The 23,429-nt window shown below is 46.9% G+C and overlaps 1 protein-coding gene across 1 annotated transcript in view; it reads right to left on the bottom strand.

Annotated features, from left to right (window-relative positions):
- Window positions 1-1,346: 1,346 nt before the first annotated feature.
- LOC109881241 (MYCBP-associated protein) overlaps window positions 1,347-23,429 on the bottom strand; it is a 59,970-nt gene continuing 37,887 nt past the window's right edge. Inside the window, exons 15-20 of the mRNA XM_031811060.1 lie at window positions 15,177-15,293; window positions 14,840-14,991; window positions 14,406-14,527; window positions 12,168-12,337; window positions 4,045-4,245; window positions 1,347-1,568 (exon numbers count right to left, since the gene is read on the bottom strand). The gene's annotated coding sequence lies outside the window, so the exon portion shown is untranslated. The remainder of the gene's footprint in view (window positions 1,569-4,044; window positions 4,246-12,167; window positions 12,338-14,405; window positions 14,528-14,839; window positions 14,992-15,176; window positions 15,294-23,429) is intronic.

Raw genomic sequence — 23,429 nt, 5'->3', positions numbered from 1 at the left:
TTATTAGTCACTCCCACACTTCTGCCTGCGAGGAGGTGCCCCCTGACCTCCTGGGGCCCCTGACCTCCTGGGGGCCCCCATTGATTTTATTAGCCACTCCCACACTTCTGCCTGCGAGGAGGGGAGGTGCCCCCTGACCTCCTGGGGGCCCCCATTGATTTTATTAGTCACTCCCACACTTCTGCCTGCGAGGAGGGGAGGTGCCCCCTGACCTCCTGGGGGCCCCCATTGATTTTATTAGTCACTCCCACACTTCTGCCTGCGAGGAGGGGAGGTGCCCCCTGACCTCCTTCTGCCTGCAAGGAGGGGAGGTGCCCCCTGACCTCCTTCTGCCTGCGAGGAGGGGAGGTGCCCCCTGACCTCCTTCTGCCTGCGAGGAGGGGAGGTGCCCCCTGACCTCCTTCTGCCTGCGAGGAGGGGAGGTGCCCCCTGACCAAATCTCGCGTGTGGCCCCCAAAAGGCTAGAGAAGGAACTGCCTACTAAACTACCAAAGCACTCATGCAAATATTCTTATGCAACGCGATGTGCTCATCGTCCAATCTGAGCTGTCAAGAAAACATGGCCACACTAACTAACCACAACATACACCCTCAAATTGCCTACACCACCTATGCAACACACCGCTTTTGTTGCACAAATAAACTGCCAAATACTGTCAAACGAACTAATAGTCTATCGAAATCATCCAAGTTTCAGTAATAAAAAGCTTTGCCTATGTTAAAAAATCGCAGTAATTTGTATTCGTTTTTATGTCGCGATAGCCTAAAAACCCAGATGTCCTATGTGTTTAGTTTACCGCATTCTGTCCGTTCCGCTTACCTCTGCCATGATCACCTCCCTCCTCCTACACCAGGAACCATCCTCCTCTCCGCTCTCTCCCTCTCTGCAGTGTCGGTATTCCCCCAGCAGTACTAAACCACCGGTATCAGCAGCACTGAACCGTAGCACAGAGATGCAGCGAGTAAGGGAGCTACTATCGGTAGGCTATTCCCGAATGACAGACAAGCAGAATGCCGTTCTTCAGTCCGGTGCGTGGAACGGACGTGTGGTCTTTCCTTTTCGGGTGAAGTTGCGAGACACGAGGAGGGCAGCAACCGTGAAATCCGCATAGGGCAACCAACGGCATGGCACACTCACGCGCCCACTCACACACGCACGCATGGCAGGTACTCGTACACACAGCTGAGAGAGGGAGAGCGAGGGGGCTGGATGGGGGTGGATACTGGGTAGTGGGTAGGATGCAGTCAGCATTTAACCCACGCTCCTCCGACGCAGAATCAGTGTGTGAGTGAGGTTGCTAGGTATGACAACCACATCTCACAGTCATAGTAAGTCAACAAAGATAGGAAGTTCACAAAGCAAGTTTATTAATGTCATAGTGAGGAAATAAACCTCTGCACCTGTGATGGATTCTCTGTACAAATGTGTGTGTTAGGGAAGAGTGGAATTTATTATAGTGTGATTAGAGAGCTGTGTGTGTGTGTGTGTCAGCTCAAGTCTGTTCCTCTGCAGACTCATCCAACAGCACACACAGAGAATCCACTAAGCCTTCCATTAGAATATACACCTGGAAGAGAAAGACAGACAGAGAAAGACACAGAAAGGGAAATAGAGGGGGGATAAAGGAAGAGACAGAGAGAGGGGGAGAGAAAGGAAGAGAGAGAGAGAGGAAGGAAGAGAAGGAGAAAGAGAGAGAGAAAGGAAGAGAGAGGAAGGAAGAGGGAGAAAGAGAGAGAGCGACAGAGAGAGAGAAAGGAAGAGAGAGAAAAGGAGAGAGAGAGGAAGGAAGAGAGCGACAGACAGAGAGGGAGAAAGAGAGAGAGCGACAGAGAGAGAGAGAGAAAGGAAGAGAGAGAGAGGAAGGAAGAGAGGGAGAAAGAGAGAGAGCGACAGACAGAGAGAGAGGAAGAAAGAGAGGGATAACAGAGAGAGAGCGACAGACAGAGAGAGAGAGGGGGGGGAGATAACAGCAGTGTTAGTAAGCGATTTCAGATAAAGGATTATGGTTATTACAAAAGTACTAATATTACACAAGTAGTGTCTATAGTACAGATCTACAGTAGACTGTGTGGTGGTCCTGGTAGTACAGTATAGTACAGCAGATCTACAGTAGAGACTGTTTAGTGGTCCTGGTAGTATATTATAGTACAGCAGGCTCTACAGTAGAGACTGTTTAGTGGTCCTGGTAGTACAGTATAGTACAGCAGGCTCTACAGTAGAGACTGTTTAGTGGTCCTGGTAGTACAGTATAGTACAGCAGGCTCTACAGTAGAGACTGTGTGGTGGTCCTGGTAGTACAGTATAGTACAGCAGGCTCTACAGTAGAGACTGTTTAGTGGTCCTGGTAGTACAGTATAGTACAGCAGGCTCTACAGTAGAGACTGTGTGGTGGTCCTGGTAGTACAGTATAGTACAGCAGGCTCTACAGTAGAGACTGTTTAGTGGTCCTGGTAGTATATTATAGTATAGCAGATCTACAGTAGAGACTGTTTAGTGGTCCTGGTAGTATATTATAGTATAGCAGATCTACAGTAGAGACTGTTTAGTGGTCCTGGTAGTACAGTATAGTATAGCAGATCTACAGTAGAGACTGTTTAGTGGTCCTGGTAGTACAGTATAGTACAGCAGGCTCTACAGTAGAGACTGTTTAGTGGTCCTGGTAGTACAGTATAGTACAGCAGGCTCTACAGTAGAGACTGTTTAGTGGTCCTGGTAGTATAGTATAGTATAGCAGATCTACAGTAGAGACTGTTTAGTGGTCCTGGTAGTATAGTATAGTATAGCAGATCTACAGTAGAGACTGTTTAGTGGTCCTGGTAGTACAGTATAGTACAGCAGGCTCTACAGTAGAGACTGTTTAGTGGTCCTGGTAGTACAGTATAGTATAGCAGATCTACAGTAGAGACTGTTTAGTGGTCCTGGTAGTACAGTATAGTACAGCAGGCTCTACAGTAGAGACTGTTTAGTGGTCCTGGTAGTACAGTATAGTACAGCAGGCTCTACAGTAGAGACTGTTTAGTGGTCCTGGTAGTATAGTATAGTATAGCAGATCTACAGTAGAGACTGTTTAGTGGTCCTGGTAGTATAGTATAGTATAGCAGATCTACAGTAGAGACTGTTTAGTGGTCCTGGTAGTATATTATAGTATAGCAGATCTACAGTAGAGACTGTTTAGTGGTCCTGGTAGTATATTATAGTATAGCAGATCTACAGTAGAGACTGTTTAGTGGTCCTGGTAGTATATTATAGTATAGCAGGCTCTACAGTAGAGACTGTGTGGTGGTCCTGGTAGTATATTATAGTATAGCAGGCTCTACAGTAGAGACTGTGTGGTGGTCCTGGTAGTATATTATAGTATAGCAGGCTCTACAGTAGAGACTGTGTGGTGGTCCTGGTAGTATATTATAGTATAGCAGGCTCTACAGTAGAGACTGTGTGGTGGTCCTGGTAGTACAGTATAGTACAGCAGGCTCTACAGTAGAGACTGTGTGGTGGTCCTGGTAGTATAGCAGATCTTCAGTAGAGGGTGTTTAGTGGTCCTGGTAGTGTAGTATAGTACAGCAGATCTACAGTAGAGTCCGTGTGGTGGTCCTGGTAGTATATTATAGTATAGCAGATCTACAGTAGAGACTGTTTAGTGGTCCTGGTAGTACAGTATAGTACAGCAGATCTACAGTAGAGACTGGTTAGTGGTCCTGGTAGTATAGTATAGTATAGCAGATCTACAGTAGAGACTGTTTAGTGGTCCTGGTAGTACAGTATAGTACAGCAGATCTACAGTAGAGACTGTTTAGTGGTCCTGGTAGTATAGTATAGTGTACTAGCCTGTTGGTGCAGCTGTCTCCTGTATTTGTCCTGTAGTTCAGGCTCTACAGTAGAGACTGTTTAGTGGTCCTGGTAGTATAGTATAGTGTACTAGCCTGTTGGTGCAGCTGTCTCCTGTATTTGTCCTGTAGTTCAGGCTCTACAGTAGAGACTGTTTAGTGGTCCTGGTAGTGACTGTTTAGTGGTCCTGGTAGTATAGTATAGTATAGTGTACTAGCCTGTTGGTGCAGCTGTCTCCTGTATTTGTCCTGTAGTTCAGGCTCTACAGTAGAGTCAGTGTGGTGGTCCTGGTAGTCACTCTCAGGGCTGGTTGTGGTGGAGGAGGGCTCTCTGCCTGGTTCTTTACCAGGCTTACCTCCAGGACGCTTGTCCCCTACCGCCACCTCCTCACGACCCTTCTTCTTACAGCCCGGACGCTCCTGGAAGAGAGCACAGGAGGCTGCTGAGGGGAGGATGGCTCTTAATAATAACGGCCGGAACGGAGGCAAATGGAATGTCATCAAACACCAGGAAACCATGGAAACCATGTGTTTGATCTATTTGATACCATTCCACTTACAGTGCATTCGGGAAGTACTCAGACCCCTTGACTCCTTCCACATTTTGTTACATTACAGCCTTATTCTAAAATGTATTTAATATTTTTTCCCCCTAATCGATCTACACACAATACTCCATAATGACCCATTTTTGCAAATGTATTACAAATAAAAAACTGAAATATCACATTTGCATAAGAATTCAGACCCTTTAAAATCAGTACTTTGTTTAAGCACCTTTGGCAGCGATTACAGACTTGAGTCTTCTTGGGTATGACGCTACAAACTTGGCACACCTGTATTTGGGGAGTGTCTCCCATTCTTCTCTGAAGATCCTCTCAAGCTCTGTCAGGTTGGATGGGGAGTGTCGCTGCACAGCTGTTTTCAGATCTCTCCAGAGATGTTTTATCAGGTTCAAGTCTGGGCTCTGGCTGGGCCACTCAATGACATTCAGAGACTTGTCTCGAAGCCACTCCTGCGTTGTCTTGGCTGTGTGCTTAGGATAGTTGTCCTGTTGGAAGGGGAACCTTCGCCCCAGTTTGTGGTCCTGAGCACTCTAGAGCAGGTTTTCATCAAGGATCTGTCTGTGCTCTATTCATCTTTCCCTCAATCCTGACTAGTCTCCCAGTCCCTGCCGCTGAAAAACATCCCCACAGCATGATGCTGCCACCACCATGCTCCACCGTAGGGATTGTGCCATGTTTCCTCCAGACGTGATGTTTGGCATTCAGGCCAAAGAGTTCAATCTTGGTTTCATCAGACCAGACAATCTTGCTTCTCATGGTCTGAGAGTCTTTAGGTGTCTTTTGGCAAACTCCAAGTGGGCTGTCATGTGCCTTTCACTGAGGGGTGGCTATCGTTTGGCCACTATCATGATTCTCCTGGCTGAGGATCCAAGGCCTCAGATCAGCTTGGCAAATGGCTGACATTGACCAGACCCCTCTCATCACCCGCAGAAGAGGATGGAGGGAGGGGGGCGGTTTTGACACCTTAACTCTCTGTAAATTAGGTAGGAGGGGAATATCCCTCTTTCTCTTCAGTATTGGTAAAGAAATGTCCCTTTCGTCTACAGAATACTTTTCCAGCCAAAACTGTAACGTCCGAAAGAAAGTGAATATTGGAACAATATTTCTAAGATATGAATGGTCAGTGGGGATCTAAAGACTAATCATGTCATATTGCTTTTCATTTTGTGATGTTATTAAAAACTCCGTGAACCAAATACTGTAACTTAGGAATGAACCCTCTTTTGGCTGTCAAGTTTCTATCCAATACATTGTGAATACAATATGAAGAACGATGAAAGTAGTGTTATTAAGATAGGAATGTGATTTTGTTTTTCTAATAGGATAATGGTTTTTCATGTCCTCTGCACATTAAATAGCCACGGCCCGAATGAGGTCAGAAGAGCGTATCAGTGTGATGGAACCACCCTTTCCGACCAGAGTGCTTACAATGACTCGCTAAGAATTAACATATCAGACCAAAATACGTGAGACCGTGAACCACACGTTGAAATGGTTAGAAACTTTGAAACTCTCAACAAGAGGTGAAGAAAATGAACTCACCAGACCAGGACCCTGGCAGTCTGCAGCTGCGCGTGTAAAGTGAGTTTGGAACTTTGACTATCTACCCGAGGAAAAGAGGATAAGTTCACCTCAGACAATTACTGGTGAATCATTGAAGCCACAGGTAACTAATAAATAGGACATTGTAACCTCTGGTGGACAATCAGAGCATTACACCCCCGGGAGAGCCCACCGAAACTACTAATAAAGAGGACATTGTAACCTCTGGTGGACAATCAGAGCATTACACCCCCCGGGAGAGCCCACCGAAACTACTAATAAAGAGGACATTGTAACCTCTGGTGGACAATCAGAGCCTTACACCCCCGGGAGAGCCCACCGAAACTACTAATAAAGAGGACATTGTAACCTCTGGTGGACAATCAGAGCATTACACCCCCCCGGGAGAGCCCACCGAAACTACTAATAAAGAGGACATTGTAACCTCTGGTGGACAATCAGAGCCTTACACCCCCGGGAGAGCCCACCGAAACAACTTTCTGAGAGGGCTTGGTCCTAACCGAGATAGACGACGAACGAAGGCATTCAACACATAAATGCATTCATTCTTTTCTTATTCCAAACGGGCGGTGGTTCGTGTGAAGAATCAACAACAAGTGGGACACAATCATGAAGTGGAACGACATTTATTGGATATTTCAAACTTTTTTAACAAATCAAAAACTGAAAAATTGGGCGTGCAAAATTATTCAGCCCCCTTAATTTAATACTTTGTAGCGCCACCTTTTGCTGCGATTACAGCTGTAAGTCGCTTGGGGTATGTCTCTATCAGTTTTGCACATCGAGAGACTGACATTTTTTCCCATTCCTCCTTTTGCATTTGTGAACAGCAGTTTTCAGTTCTTTCCACAGATTCTCGATTGGATTCAGGTCTGGACTTTGACTTGGCCATTCTAACACCTGGATATGTTTATTTTTGAACCATTCCATTGTAGATTTTGCTTTATGTTTTGGATCATTGTCTTGTTGGAAGACAAATCTCCGTCCCAGTCTCAGGTCTTTTGCAGACTCCATCAGGTTTTCTTCCAGAATGGTCCTGTATTTGGCTCCATCCATCTTCCCATCAATTTTAACCATCTTCCCTGTCCCTGCTGAAGAAAAGCAGGCCCAAACCATGATGCTGCCACCACCATGTTTGACAGTGGGGATAGTGTGTTCAGGGTGATGAGCTGTGTTGCTTTTACGCCAAACATAACGTTTTGCATTGTTGCCAAAAAGTTTAATTTTGGTTTCATCTGACCAGAGCACCTTCTTCCACATGTTTGGTGTGTCTCCCAGGTGGCTTGTGGCAAACTTTAAACGACACTTTTTATGGATATCTTTAAGAAATGGCTTTCTTCTTGCCACTCTTCCATAAAGGCCAGATTTGTGCAATATACGACTGATTGTTGTCCTATGGACAGAGTCTCCCACCTCAGCTGTAGATCTCTGCAGTTCATCCAGAGTGATCATGGGCCTCTTGGCTGCATCTCTGATCAGTCTTCTCCTTGTATGAGCTGAAAGTTTAGAGGGACGGCCAGGTCTTGGTAGATTTGCAGTGGTCTGATACTCCTTCCATTTCAATATTATCGCTTGCACAGTGCTCCTTGGGATGTTTAAAGCTTGGGAAATCTTTTTGTATCCAAATCCGGCTTTAAACTTCTTCACAACAGTATCTCGGACCTGCCTGGTGTGTTCCTTGTTCTTCATGATGCTCTCTGCGCTTTTAACGGACCTCTGAGACTTTGCAGGTCAGTGCAGGTGCATTTATACGGAGACTTGATTACACACAGGTGGATTGTATTTATCATCATTAGTCATTTAGGTCAACATTGGATCATTCAGAGATCCTCACTGAACTTCTGGAGAGAGTTTTGCTCTCTTGCTGCACTGAAAGTAAAGGGGCTGAATAATTTTGCACGCCCAATTTTTCAGTTTTTGATTTGTTAAAAAAGTTTGAAATATCCAATAAATGTCGTTCCACTTCATGATTGTGTCCCACTTGTTGTTGATTCTTCACAAAAAATACAGTTTTATATCTTTATGTTTGAAGCCTGAAATGTGGCAAAAGGTCGCAAAGTTCAAGGGGGCCGAATACTTTCGCAAGGCACTGTAATTATTAATAAGTGATAGTTATCAATATATCATTTATATCTTCTAGAGTTTAATGCGGGAGATGGTAACTCGTTAAACAACTTCTTCCATGGTGCCCCAAATTCCTAATGAGTTAATTGTTACATGATTAATTTAATCGGGCAACAATTAAATAAATAACAGTCATCAGATTATTTAAAGACAAGTCACGACACCACTCTACCATAAAGGCCTGATCGGTGGAGTGCTGCAGAGATGATTGTCCTTCTGGAAGGTTCTCCCATCTCCACAGAGGAACTCTGGAGCGCTGTCAGAGTGACCATTGGTTGTTGGAACAAGGCCCTTCTCCCCCGATTGGTCAGAGCGGCCAGTTATAGAGCAAGACAGAAAGAGAGTTAGAGAGAAAGACAAAGAGAGAGAGAGAGAAAGAGAGAGTTAGAGAGAATGAACCCAAGTGGGGAGAGATAGAGATAAAGACAGACAGAAAGAGAGATAGATAGAGAGAGAGAGGGTGTACTGGTAGTAGTGTCTTTGAGATTGTGATATTTCTGCCGTAGGTTCTGTTTATAGTTGTTGGTGTACAGATGGACATGCCTCTAGCTGTGTGTGTGTGTGTGGCCGCCTACATGCGTGTAGTGTGTGTGTGTGCACGCCGCCTACATGCGTGTAGTGTGTGTGTGTGTGGCCGCCTACATGCGTGTAGTGTGTGTGTGTGCACGCCGCCTAAATGCGTGTAGTGTGTGTGTGTGCACGCCGCCTAAATGCGTGTAGTGTGTGTGTGTGCACGCTGCCTAAATGCGTGTAGTGTGTGTATGTGTGGCCGCCTACATGCGTGTAGTGTGTGTGTGTGCACGCCGCCTAAATGCGTGTAGTGTGTGTGTGTGCACGCCGCCTAAATGCGTGTAGTGTGTGTGTGTGCACGCCGCCTAAATGCGTGTAGTGTGTGTATGTGTGGCCGCCTACATGCGTGTAGTGTGTGTGTGTGCACGCCGCCTAAATGCGTGTAGTGTGTGTGTGTGCACGCCGCCTAAATGCGTGTAGTGTGTGTGTGTGCACGCCGCCTAAATGTGTGTAGTGTGTGTGTGTGTGGCCGCCTACATGCGTGTAGTGTGTGTGTGTGCACGCCGCCTACATGCGCGTAGTGTGTGTGGCCGGTACAGGTGTCATATCTCACAACCTGGACACACAGTTTGAGAGCAGATGCACATTTTCACACAGTGTTCGGTTACCATGGCACCTGGTGACAAATAAACTGTTGCTAACCTATGACTCAACTATTCATCAGAGAGATGGAGAGAGAGGAGTGAGAGGGAAGGAGGGAGAGAAAGAGAGGAGGGAGAGAGAAGGAGGAAGAGAGAGTGAGGAGAAAGAGGAGACAGACAGACAGACAGACAGACAGACAGACAGACAGACAGACAGACAGACAGACAGACACACATACACACATACACACATACATTTTAATGAATTTATTTGCAAATTATGGTGGAAAATAAGTATTTGGTCAACTACAAACAAGCAAGATTTCTGGCTCTCACAGACCTGTAACTTCTTCTTTAAGAGGCTCCTCTGTCCTCCACTCGTTACCTGTATTAATGGCACCTGTTTGAACTTGTTATCAGTATAAAAGACACCTGTCCACAACCTCAAACAATCACACTCCAAACTCCACTATGACCAAGACCAAAGAGCTGTCAAAGGACACCAGAAACAAAATTGTAGACCTGCACCAGGCTGGGAAGACTGAATCTGCAATAGGTAAGCAGCTTGGTTTGAAGAAATCAACTGTGGGAGCAATTATTAGGAAATGGAAGACATACAAGACCACTGATAATCTCCCTCGATCTGGGGCTCCACGCAAGATCTCACCCCGAAGGGTCAAAATGATCACAAGAACGCTGAGCAAAAATCCCAGAACCCCCCGGGGGACCTAGTGAATGACCTGCAGAGAGCTGGGACCAAAGTAACAAAGCATACCATCAGTAACACACTACACCGCCAGGGATTGAAATCCTGCAGTGCCAGATGTGTCCCCCTGCTTAAGCCAGTACATGTCCAGGCCCTGTCTGAAGTTTGCTAGAGAGCATTTGGATGATCCAGAAGAAGATTGGGAGAATGTCATATGGTTAGATGAAACCAAAATATAACTTTTTGGTAAAAACTCAACTCGTCGTGTTTCGAGGACAAAGAATGCTGAGTTGCATCCAAAGAACACCATACCTACTGTGAAGCATGGGGGTGGAAACATCATGCTTTGGGGCTGTTTTTCTGCAAAGGGACCAGGACGACTGATCAGTGTAAAGGAAAGAATGAATGGGGCCATGTATTGTGAGATTTTGAGTGAAAACCTCCTTCCATCAGCAAGGGCATTGAAGATGAAATGTGGCAGGGTCTTTCAGCATGACAATGATCCCAAACACACCGCCCGGGCAACGAAGGAGTGGCTTCGTAAGAAGCATTTCAAAGTCCTGGAGTGGCATAGCCAGTCTCCAGATCTCAACCCCATAGAACATTTTTGGAGGGAGTTGAAAGTCCATGTTGCCCAGCAACAGCCCCAAAACATCACTGCTCTAGAGGAAATCTGCATGGAGGAATGGGCCAAAATACCAGCAACAGTGTGTGAAAACCTTGTGAAGACTTTGCCAACAAAGGGTATATAACAAAGTATTGAGATAAACTTTTGTTATTGACCAAATACTTATTTTCCACCATAATTTGCAAATAAATTCATTAAAATTCCTACAATGTGATTTTCAGGATTTTTTTTCTCATTTTGTCTGTCATAGTTGAAGTGTACCTATGATGAAAATTACAGGCCTCTCTCATATTTTTAAGTGGGAGAACTTGCACAATTGGTGGCTGACTAAATACAGACAGACAGACAGACAGACAGACAGGAAGGCAGACAAACAGACAGACAGACATACAGATAGGCGGACAGGCAGACAAACATACAGACAGACAGGTGTTTGCTGCCATCTGGTGTTGGTATCAACCCTGTTTCTGGAGAGAAAACCTCCTGAAGGTTTTAACTTAAAATCATCCCTGAAAACCTACAGGAGGTGAAAACCTAGGAGGGTATCTCTCCAGGAACAGGTTTGGAGATTAAACATACAAGAGGGTATCTCTCCAGGAACAGGGTTGGAGATAAAACCTACAGGAGGGTATCTCTCCAGGAACAGGGTTGGAGATTAAACATACAAGAGGGTATCTCTCCAGGAACAGGGTTGGAGATTAAACATACAGGAGGGTATCTCTCCAGGAACAGGGTTGGAGGTTAAACATACAGGAGGGTGTCTCTCCAGGAACAAGGTTGGAGATTAAACATACAGGAGGGTATCTCTACAGGAACAGGGTTGGAGAGCCCTGATCTAGACACTAGAGGTCTGAAGATAGGTATAAATCCCTTCACCCCACTCTCTGATTGGATACGTATAAATCACCCCACTCTCTGATTGGATAGGTATAAATCATCTGGTAATAGCTCCACCCCACTCTCTGATTGGATAGGTATAAATCATCTGGTAATAGCTCCACCCCACTCTCTGATTGGATAGGTATAAATCATCTGGTAATAGCTCCACCCCACTCTCTGATTGGATAGAATATTAATCATCTGGTAATAGCTCCACCCCACTCTCTGATTGGATAGGTATAAATCATCTGGTAATAGCTCCACTCTACTCTCTGATTGGATAGGTATAAATCATCTGATAATAGCTCCACCCCACTCTCTGATTGGATAGAATATTAATCATCTGGTAATAGCTCCACCCCACTCTGATTGGATAGGTATACATCATCTGGTAATAGCTCCACCCCACTCTCTGATTGGATAGGTATTAATCATCTGGTAATAGCCCCACCCACTCTCTGATAGACTAGGAGTTACACTATATTACTAACACCTATCTGATCCTTTCAGATAAACATTGTGTCTCTGGTTGGGAATAGAGCTTGATAACATATACACAAAGTGACAAGGGGGTAGGAGGTTAGGGGTAGGAGGTTAGGGGGTAAGAGGTTAGGAGGGAAGGGGGCAGGAGGCTAGGAGGGAGGAGGTTAGGGGGCAGGAGGTTAGGGGGCAGGAGGTTAGGGATGATATGGGGATTTATTTTTTAGATTAGGTGAGTTCCTCACCTCCACTGGTTTCTCCTTCACAGCAGGCTTGACTGCTCCTTTCTTCTCCTCCTTCTCTTTGACCGCCCCTCCCTTCTTCTCCTCCTTCAGGGGTGCTCCTGCCTTCTTCTCCTCCTTCAGGGGTGCTCCTGCCTTCTTCTCAAACTTCTCCTCTTTCTTCATCTTTCCCCCTGGAGAGGAATGGGCTGATAGTGGGTTGTAGTGGTAGACAGGCTGATAGTGGGTTGTAGTGGTAGACAGGCTGATAGTGGGTTGTAGTGGTAGACAGGCTGATAGTGGGTTGTAGTGGTAGACAGGCTGATAGTGGGTTGTAGTGGTAGACAGGCTGATAGTGGTTTGTAGTGATAGACAGGCTGATAGTGGGTTGTAGTGATAGACAGGCTGATAGTGGGTTGTAGTGGTAGACAGGCTGATAGTGGGTTGTAGTGGTAGACAGGCTGATAGTGTGTTGTAGTGGTAGACAGGCTGATAGTGGGTTGTAGTGGTAGACAGGCTGATAGTGGGTTGTAGTGGTAGACAGGCTGATAGTGGGTTGTAGTGGTAGACAGGCTGATAGTGGGTTGTAGTGGTAGACAGGCTGATAGTGGGTTGTAGTGGTAGACAGGCTGATAGTGGGTTGTAGTTGTAGACAGGCTGATAGTGGGTTGTAGTGGTAGACAGGCTGATAGTGGGTTGTAGTGGTAGACAGGCTGATAGTGGGTTGTAGTGGTAGACAGGCTGCTAGTGGGTTGTAGTGATAGACAGGCTGATAGTGGGTTGTAGTGATAGACAGGCTGATAGTGGGTTGTAGTGGTAGACAGGCTGATAGTGGGTTGTAGTGGTAGACAGGCTGATAGTGGGTTGTAGTGGTAGACAGGCTGATAGTGGGTTGTAGTGGTAGACAGGCTGATAGTGGGTTGTAGTGGTAGACAGGCTGATAGTGGGTTGTAGTGGTAGACAGGCTGATAGTGGGTTGTAGTGGTAGACAGGCTGATAGTGGGTTGTAGTGGTAGACAGGCTGATAGTGGGTTGTAGTGGTAGACAGGCTGATATTGGGTTGTAGTGGTAGACAGGCTGATAGTGGGTTGTAGTGGTAGACAGGCTGCTAGTGGGTTGTAGTGATAGACAGGCTGATAGTGGGTTGTAGTGATAGACAGGCTGATAGTGGGTTGTAGTGGTAGACAGGCTGATAGTGGGTTGTAGTGGTAGACAGGCTGATAGTGGGTTGTAGTGGTAGACAGGCTGATAGTGGGTTGTAGTGGTAGACAGGCTGATAGTGGGTTGTAGTGGTAGACAGGCTGATAGTGGGTTGTAGTGGTAGACAGGCTGATAGTGGGTTGTAGTGGTAGACAGGCTGATAGTGGGTTGTAGTGGTAGACAGGCTGATAGTGGGTTGTAGTGGTAGACAGGCTGATACTGGGTTGTAGTGGTAGACAGGCTGATAGTGGGTTGTAGTGGTAGACAGGCTGATAGTGGGTTGTAGTGGTAGAAAGGTTGATAGTGGGTTGTAGTGGTAGAAAGGTTGATAGTGGGTTGTAGTGGTAGACAGGCTGATAGTGGGTTGTAGTGGTAGACAGGCTGATAGTGGGTTGTAGTGGTAGACAGGCTAATACTGGGTTGTAGTGGTAGAAAGGTTGATAGTGGGTTGTAGTGGTAGACAGGCTGATAGTGGGTTGTAGTGATAGTGTGTGTTAGACTCACAGCTGTGGTGGTAGTCCTGTGTGTTAGACTCACAGCTGTGGTGGTAGTCCTGTGTGTTAGACTCACAGCTGTGGTGGTGGTGGTCCTGTGTGTTAGACTCACAGCTGTGGTGGTAGTCCTGTGTGTTAGACTCACAGCTGTGGTGGTGGTGGTCCTGTGTGTTAGACTCACAGCTGTGGTGGTAGTCCTGTGTGTTAGACTCACAGCTGTGGTGGTAGTCCTGTGTGTTAGACTCACAGCTGTGGTGGTAGTCCTGTGTGTGTTAGACTCACAGCTGTGGTGGTGGTGGTCCTGTGTGTTAGACTCACAGCTGTGGTGGTGGTGGTCCTGTGTGTTAGACTCACAGCTGTGGTGGTAGTCCTGTGTGTCTTAGACTCACAGCTGTGGTGGTGGTGGTCCTGTGTGTTAGACTCACAGCTGTGGTGGTGGTAGTCCTGTGTGTTAGACTCACAGCTGTGGTGGTAGTCCTGTGTGTGTTAGACTCACAGCTGTGGTGGTGGTGGTCCTGTGTGTTAGACTCACAGCTGTGGTGGTGGTAGTCCTGTGTGTTAGACTCACAGCTGTGGTGGTGGTCCTGTGTGTGTTCCCCCCATGTGTCTGTCTCAGGGAGACCCAGTAGATGTCTGAGCCACAGAGCTGCACTGACCAGACCGTCCAACAGCTCTCTCCACAGCTGCAACCTGCAGGGGTTAACACACACACACACACACACACACACACACACACACACACACACACACACACACACACACACACACACACACACACACACACACACACACACACACTTTTTTAAATAATCAACTGCACTATTGATCCATTTCTGTGGTATCCTTTCATTCTTTAGTTTCCCCATCAATATTCCCTCTTCTCTTTTCTCCAGACCGGTGCTGCATCTCTGTCTCCCTCCTCTTCCTTCCCTCTCTCCCTCTTCCCTCCCTCCCTCCTCTTCCCTCCCTCCCTCCTTCCCTCCCTCCCTCCCTTCTCCTCACCCTATAGCGTTGTGTGGTAGTGGCGTGTGTTGTGTGAGTGGCTGGGTGAGCTCCAGGAGGAGGGTGTTATAGAGGCTCAGAGCCCCCTCTCTGGTGAGCCTCTCCTGGGGTCCATCCTGCTCCCCGTCCCCCTGGGGCAGAGCCAGCACCGCCTGGAGAGGGGAACAGAGAGGAGAGAGGAGAGGAGGGTTAGGTCTTAGATCCACTACTCAGTGGCCTTGTTGTTAGTGTCCCTCCGGAGATCAGAAGGTTAGGGGTTCCATCCCCGGGCGAGACTCTGTGAATGGGACCTGATGCATCTCTGCTGTGCACGTGAGGTGTGTGTGTGTGTGTGTACCTGTCGTAGTGTAGACACAGAGAGGTCCCAGGCTGTTTCTCTGTCTTCTCCTGTTTCTGCGGTCACCTGCTGCCACAGGCTCTTCAGCGCCTCCACTGTCTCATAACGGTACTGCAGCTAGGACAGAGATGGACCAACAGTATACTGTTACAAACACAGTATGGGCCAGTCGTGTGTGTGTGTGTGTGTGTGTGTGTGTCACTAAACAACCCAACAGAAAGAGGAAGGTGTTATTCAGAAATCAGCTAGAACCATGAATGAACCTAAATCATCGTCATCATAGTAATCACTGAGGACTCCTGTAAGTCTTTGTCCTTCTGTCTGTCTGTCTGTTTTTACATATCGAGAGAGAATCCATTCATGTTCAAAGACAAGAGCCACGATGGCACATAATTATAGTAATGGCTGATAATGTTGATAATGACCGTGGCTGAAATGTCATCCAATCCCCTATATATAGCGTGTCCACCCACTCTGCCTAGAGAGTGTGTGAAAACACCTAGCCCCTATATATAGCGTGTCCACCCACTCTGTGTGAAAACACCTATCCCCTATATATAGGGTGTCCACCCACTCTGTGTGAAAACACCTAGCCCCTATATATAGCGTGTCCACCCACTCTGTGTGAAAACACCTATCCCCTATATATAGGGTGTCCACCCACTCTGTGTGAAAACACCTAGCCCCTATATATAGCGTGTCCACCCACTCTGTGTGAAAACACCTATCCCCTATATATAGGGTGTCCACCCACTCTGTGTGAAAACACCTATCCCCTATATATAGGGTGTCCACCCACTCTGTGTGAAAACACCTAGCCCCTATATATAGGGTGTCCACCCACTCTGTGTGAAAACACCTATCCCCTATATATAGGGTGTCCACCCACTCTGTGTGAAAACACCTATCCCCTATATATAGGGTGTCCACCCACTCTGTGTGAAAACACCTATCCCCTATATATAGCGTGTCCACCCACTCTGTGTGAAAACACCTATCCCCTATATATAGGGTGTCCACCCACTCTGTGTGAAAACACCTATCCCCTATATATAGGGTGTCCACCCACTCTGTGTGAAAACACCTATCCCCTATATATAGGGTGTCCACCCACTCTGTGTGAAAACACCTAGCCCCTATATATAGGGTGTCCACCCACTCTGTGTGAAAACACCTAGCCCCTATATATAGCGTGTCCACCCACTCTGTGTGAAAACACCTAGCCCCTATATATAGGGTGTCCACCCACTCTGTGTGAAAACACCTAGCCCCTATATATAGCGTGTCCACCCACTCTGTGTGAAAACACCTATCCCCTATATATAGGGTGTCCACCCACTCTGTGTGAAAACACCTAGCCCCTATATATAGCGTGTCCACCCACTCTGTGTGAAAACACCTATCCCCTATATATAGGGTGTCCACCCACTCTGTGTGAAAACACCTATCCCCTATATATAGCGTGTCCACCCACTCTGTGTGAAAACACCTATCCCCTATATATAGCGTGTCCACCCACTCTGTGTGAAAACACCTAGCCCCTATATATAGCGTGTCCACCCACTCTGTGTGAAAACACCTAGCCCCTATATATAGGGTGTCCACCCACTCTGTGTGAAAACACCTAGCCCCTATATATAGGGTGTCCACCCACTCTGTGTGAAAACACCTATCCCCTATATATAGCGTGTCCACCCACTCTGTGTGAAAACACCTAGCCCCTATATATAGCGTGTCCACCCACTCTGTGTGAAAACACCTATCCCCTATATATAGGGTGTCCACCCACTCTGTGTGAAAACACCTATCCCCTATATATAGCGTGTCCACCCACTCTGTGTGAAAACACCTATCCCCTATATATAGGGTGTCCACCCACTCTGTGTGAAAACACCTATCCCCTATATATAGGGTGTCCACCCACTCTGTGTGAAAACACCTATCCCCTATATATAGGGTGTCCACCCACTCTGTGTGAAAACACCTATCCCCTATATATAGGGTGTCCACCCACTCTGTGTGAAAACACCTATCCCCTATATATAGGGTGTCCACCCACTCTGTGTGAAAACACCTATCCCCTATATATAGGGTGTCCACCCACTCTGTGTGAAAACACCTATCCCCTATATATAGGGTGTCCACCCACTCTGTGTGAAAACACCTATCCCCTATATATAGGGTGTCCACCCACTCTGTGTGAAAACACCTATCCCCTATATATAGCGTGTCCACCCACTCTGTGTGAAAACACCTATCCCCTATATATAGGGTGTCCACCCACTCTGTGTGAAAACACCTATCCCCTATATATAGGGTGTCCACCCACTCTGTGTGAAAACACCTATCCCTATATATAGGGTGTCCACCCACTCTGTGTGAAAACACCTAGCCCCTATATATAGGGTGTCCACCCACTCTGTGTGAAAACACCTAGCCCCTATATATAGGGTGTCCACCCACTCTGTGTGAAAACACCTAGCCCCTATATATAGGGTGTCCACCCACTCTGTGTGAAAACACCTATCCCCTATATATAGGGTGTCCACCCACTCTGTGTGAAAACACCTAGCCCCTATATATAGGGTGTCCACCCACTCTGTGTGAAAACACCTAGCCCCTATATATAGGGTGTCCACCCACTCTGTGTGAAAACACCTATCCCCTATATATAGCGTGTCCACCCACTCTGTGTGAAAACACCTATCCCCTATATATAGGGTGTCCACCCACTCTGTGTGAAAACACCTAGCCCCTATATATAGCGTGTCCACCACTCTGTGTGAAAACACCTAGCCCCTATATATAGGGTGTCCACCCACTCTGTGTGAAAACACCTAGCCCCTATATATAGGGTGTCCACCCACTCTGTGTGAAAACACCTATCCCCTATATATAGCGTGTCCACCACTGTGTGAAAACACCTATCCCCTATATATAGGGTGTCCACCCACTCTGTGTGAAAACACCTAGCCCCTATATATAGGGTGTCCACCCACTCTGTGTGAAAACACCTATCCCCTATATATAGCGTGTCCACCCACTCTGTGTGAAAACACCTATCCCCTATATATAGGGTGTCCACCCACTCTGTGTGAAAACACCTATCCCCTATATATAGCGTGTCCACCCACTCTGTGTGAAAACACCTATCCCCTATATATAGGGTGTCCACCCACTCTGTGTGAAAACAGCCTATCCCCTATATATAGGGTGTCCCACCCACTCTGTGTGAAAACACTACCCCTATATATAGGGTGGTCCACCACTCTGTGTGAAAACACCCTATCCCTATATATAGGGTGTCCACCCACTCTGTGTGAAAACACCTAGCCCCTATATATAGGGTGTCCACCCACTCCTGTGTGAAACACCTATCCCCTATATATAGGTGTCCACCCACTCTGTGTGAAAACACCTAGCCCCTATATATAGGGGTCACCCACTCTGTGTGAAACACCTATCCCCTATATATAGGGTGTCCACCCACTCTGTGATGAAAACACCTATCCCCTATATATAGCGGTGTCCACCCACTCTGTGTGAAAACACTACCCCTATATATAGCGTGTCCCCCACTCTGTGTGAAAACACTATCCCTATATATAGCGTGTCCACCCACTCTGTGTGAAACACCTATCCCCTATATATAGCGTGTCCACCCACTCTTGTGTGAAAACACCTATCCCCTATAATATAGGGTGTCCACCCACTCTGTTGTGAAAAACACCCTTAGGCCCCCTATACTATAGGGTGTCCACCCACGCTGTGTGAAAACAACCTAGCCCCTATATATAGGGTGTCCACCCACTCTGTGTGAAAACACCTATCCCCTATATATAGGGTGTCCACCCACTCTGTGTGAAAACACCTATCCCCTATATATAGGGTGTCCACCCACTCTGTGTGAAAACACCTATCCCCTATATATAGGGTGTCCACCCACTCTGTGTGAAAACACCTATCCCCTATATATAGGGTGTCCACCCACTCTGTGTGAAAACACCTATCCCCTATATATAGCGTGTCCACCCACTCTGTGTGAAAACACCTATCCCCTATATATAGGGTGTCCACCCACTCTGTGTGAAAACACCTAGCCCCTATATATAGGGTGTCCACCCACTCTGTTGAAAACACCTATCCCCTATATATAGGGTTGTCCACCCACTCTGTTTGAAAACACCTAGCCCCTATATAGGGTGTCCACCCACTCTGTGTGAAACACCTTCCCTATATATAGCGGTGTCCACCCACTCTGTGTGAAAACACCTAGCCCCTATATATAGGGTGTCCACCCACTCTGTGTGAAAACACCTATCCCCTATATATAGCGTGTCCACCCACTCTGTGTGAAAACACCTAGCCCCTATATTAGGGTTGTCCACCCACTCTGTGTGAAAACACCTATCCCCTATATATAGGGTGTCCACCCACTCTGTGTGAAAACACCTATCCCCTATATATAGGGTGTCCACCCACTCTGTGTGAAAACACCTAGCCCCTATATATAGCGGTGTCCACCCACTCTGGTGTGAAAAACCCTATCCCCTATATATAGGGGTGTCCACCCACTCTGTGTGAAAACACCTAGCCCCTATCTATAGGGTGTCCACCCACTCTGTGTGAAAACACCTATCCCCTATATATAGCGTGTCCACCCACTCTGTTGTGAAACACCTATCCCCTATATATGGGTGTCCACCCACTCTGTGTGAAAACACCTAGCCCCTATATATAGGGTGTCCACCCCCTCTGTGTGAAAACACCATCCCCTATATATAGGGTGTCCACCCACTCTGTGTGAAAACACCTAGCCCCTATATATAGCGTGTCCACCCACTCTGTGTGAAAACACCTATCCCCTATATATAGGGTGTCCACCCACTCTGTGTGAAAACAACCTATCCCCTATATATAGGGTGTCCACCCACTCTGTGTGAAAACACCTATCCCCTATATATAGGGTGTCCACCCACTCTGTGTGAAAACACCTATCCCCTATATATAGGGTGTCCACCCACTCTGTGTGAAAACACTAGCCCCTATATATAGGGTGTCCACCCACTCTGTGTGAAAACACCTATCCCCTATATATAGGGTGTCCACCCACTCTGTGTGAAAACACCTATCCCCTATATATAGGGTGTCCACCCACTCTGTGTGAAAACACCTATCCCCTATATATAGGGTGTCCACCCACTCTGTGTGAAAACACCTATCCCCTATATATAGGGTGTCCACCCACTCTGTGTGAAAACACCTAGCCCCTATATATAGGGTGCCACCCACTCTGTGTGAAAACACCTATCCCCTATATATAGGGTGTCCACCCACTCTGTGTGAAAACACCTATCCCCTAATATAGGGTGTCCACCCACTCTGTGTGAAAACACCTAGCCCCTATATATAGGGTGTCCACCCACTCTGTGTGAAAACACCTATCCCCTATATATAGGGTGTCCACCCACTCTGTGTGAAAACACCTATCCCCTATATATAGGGTGTCCACCCACTCTGTGTGAAAACACCTATCCCCTATATATAGGGTGTCCACCCACTCTGTGTGAAAACACCTATCCCCTATATATAGGGTGTCCACCCACTCTGTGTGAAAACACCTATCCCCTATATATAGGGTGTCCACCCACTCTGTGTGAAAACACCTATCCCCTATATATAGGGTGTCCACCCACTCTGTGTGAAAACACCTAGCCCCTATATATAGGGTGTCCACCCACTCTGTGTGAAAACACCTATCCCCTATATATAGGGTGTCCACCCACTCTGTGTGAAAACACCTATCCCCTATATATAGGGTGTCCACCCACTCTGTGTGAAACACCTATCCCCTATATATAGGGTGTCCACCCACTCTGTGTGAAAACACCTATCCCCTATATATAGGGTGTCCACCCACTCTGTGTGAAAACACCTATCCCCTATATATAGGGTGTCCACCCACTCTGTGTGAAAACACCTATCCCCTATATATAGGGTGTCCACCCACTCTGTGTGAAAACACCTATCCCCTATATATAGGGTGTCCACCCACTCTGTGTGAAAACACCTATCCCCTATATATAGGGTGTCCACCCACTCTGTGTGAAAACACCTATCCCCTATATATAGGGTGTCCACCCACTCTGTGTGAAAACACCTATCCCCTATATATAGGGTGTCCACCCACTCTGTGTGAAAACACCTATCCCCTATATATAGGGTGTCCACCCACTCTGTGTGAAAACACCTATCCCCTATATATAGGGGTGTCCACCCACTCTGTGTGAAAACACCTATCCCCTATATATAGGGTGTCCACCCACTCTGTGTGAAAACACCTATCCCCTATATATAGGGTGTCCACCCACTCTGTGTGAAAACACCTATCCCCTATATATAGGGTGTCCACCCACTCTGTGTGAAAACACCTATCCCCTATATATAGGGTGTCCACCCACTCTGTGTGAAAACACCTATCCCCTATATATAGGGTGTCCACCCACTCTGTGTGAAAACACCTATCCCCTATATATAGGGTGTCCACCCACTCTGTGTGAAAACACCTATCCCCTATATATAGGGTGTCCACCCCACTCTGTGTGAAAACACCTATCCCCTATATATAGGGTGTCCACCCACTCTGTGTGAAAACACCTATCCCCTATATATAGGGTGTCCACCCACTCTGTGTGAAAACACCTATCCCCTATATATAGGGTGTCACCACTCTGTGTGGGGGGGGGGGCACTCTGTGTGAAAACACCTATCCCCTATATATAGGGTGTCCACCCACTCTGTGTGAAAACACCTATCCCCTATATATAGGGTGTCCACCCACTCTGTGTGAAAACACCTATCCCCTATATATAGGGTGTCCACCCACTCTGTGTGAAACACCTATCCCCTATATATAGGGTGTCCACCCACTCTGTGTGAAAACACCTATCCCCTATATATAGGGTGTCCACCCACTCTGTGTGAAAACACCTATCCCCTATATATAGGGTGTCCACCCACTCTGTGTGAAAACACCTATCCCCTATATATAGGGTGTCCACCCACTCTGTGTGAAAACACCTATCCCCTATATATAGGGTGTCCACCCACTCTGTGTGAAAACACCTATCCCCTATATATAGGGTGTCCACCCACTCTGTGTGAAAACACCTATCCCCTATATATAGGGTGTCCACCCACTCTGTGTGAAAACACCCTATGTCCCCCTCTGTGTGAAACACCTATCCCTATATATAGGGTGTCCACCCACTCTGTGTGAAAACACCTATCCCCTATATATAGGGTGTCCACCCACTCTGTGTGAAAACACCTAGCCCCTATATATAGGGTGTCCACCCACTCTGTGTGAAAACACCTATCCCCTATATATAGGGTGTCCACCCACTCTGTGTGAAAACACCTATCCCCTATATATAGGGTGTCCACCCACTCTGTGTGAAAACACCTATCCCCTATATATAGGGTGTCCACCCACTCTGTGTGAAAACACCTATCCCCTATATATAGGGTGTCCACCCACTCTGTGTGAAAACACCTAGCCCCTATATATAGGGTGTCCACCCACTCTGTGTGAAAACACCTATCCCCTATATATAGGTGTCCACCCACTCTGTGTGAAAACACCTATCCCCTATATATAGCGGTGTCCACCCACTCTGTGTGAAAACACCTAGCCCCTATATATAGGGTGTCCACCCACTCTGTGTGAAAACACCTAGCCCCTATATATAGGGTGTCCACCCACTCTGTGTGAAAACACCTATCCCCTATATATAGGGTGTCCACCCACTCTGTGTGAAAACACCTATCCCCTATATATAGCGTGTCCACCCACTCTGTGTGAAAACACCTAGCCCCTATATATAGGCGTGTCCACCCACTCTGTGTGAAAACACCTATCCCCTATATATAGGGTGTCCACCCACTCTGTGTGAAAACAACCTATCCCCTATATTATAGGGTGTCCACCCACTCTGTGTGAAAACACCTATCCCCTATTATAGGGTGTCCACCCACTCTGTGTGGAAACACCTATCCCCTATATATAGCGGTGTCCACCCACTCTGTGTGAAACACCTATCCCCTATATATAGCGTGTCCACCCCACTCTGTGTGAAAACACCTATCCCCTATATATAGGGTGTCCACCCACTCTGTGTGAAAACACCTATCCCCTATATATAGGGTGTCCACCCCACTCTGTGTGAAAACACCTATCCCCTATATATAGGG

Source organism: Oncorhynchus kisutch, unplaced genomic scaffold (genome assembly GCF_002021735.2).
Source record: "Oncorhynchus kisutch isolate 150728-3 unplaced genomic scaffold, Okis_V2 Okis01b-Okis20b_hom, whole genome shotgun sequence".
NCBI lineage: Eukaryota > Metazoa > Chordata > Actinopteri > Salmoniformes > Salmonidae > Oncorhynchus > Oncorhynchus kisutch.
Note: the sequence above shows the minus strand (reverse complement) of the source record. Positions and strands in the feature narration are given on the sequence as shown.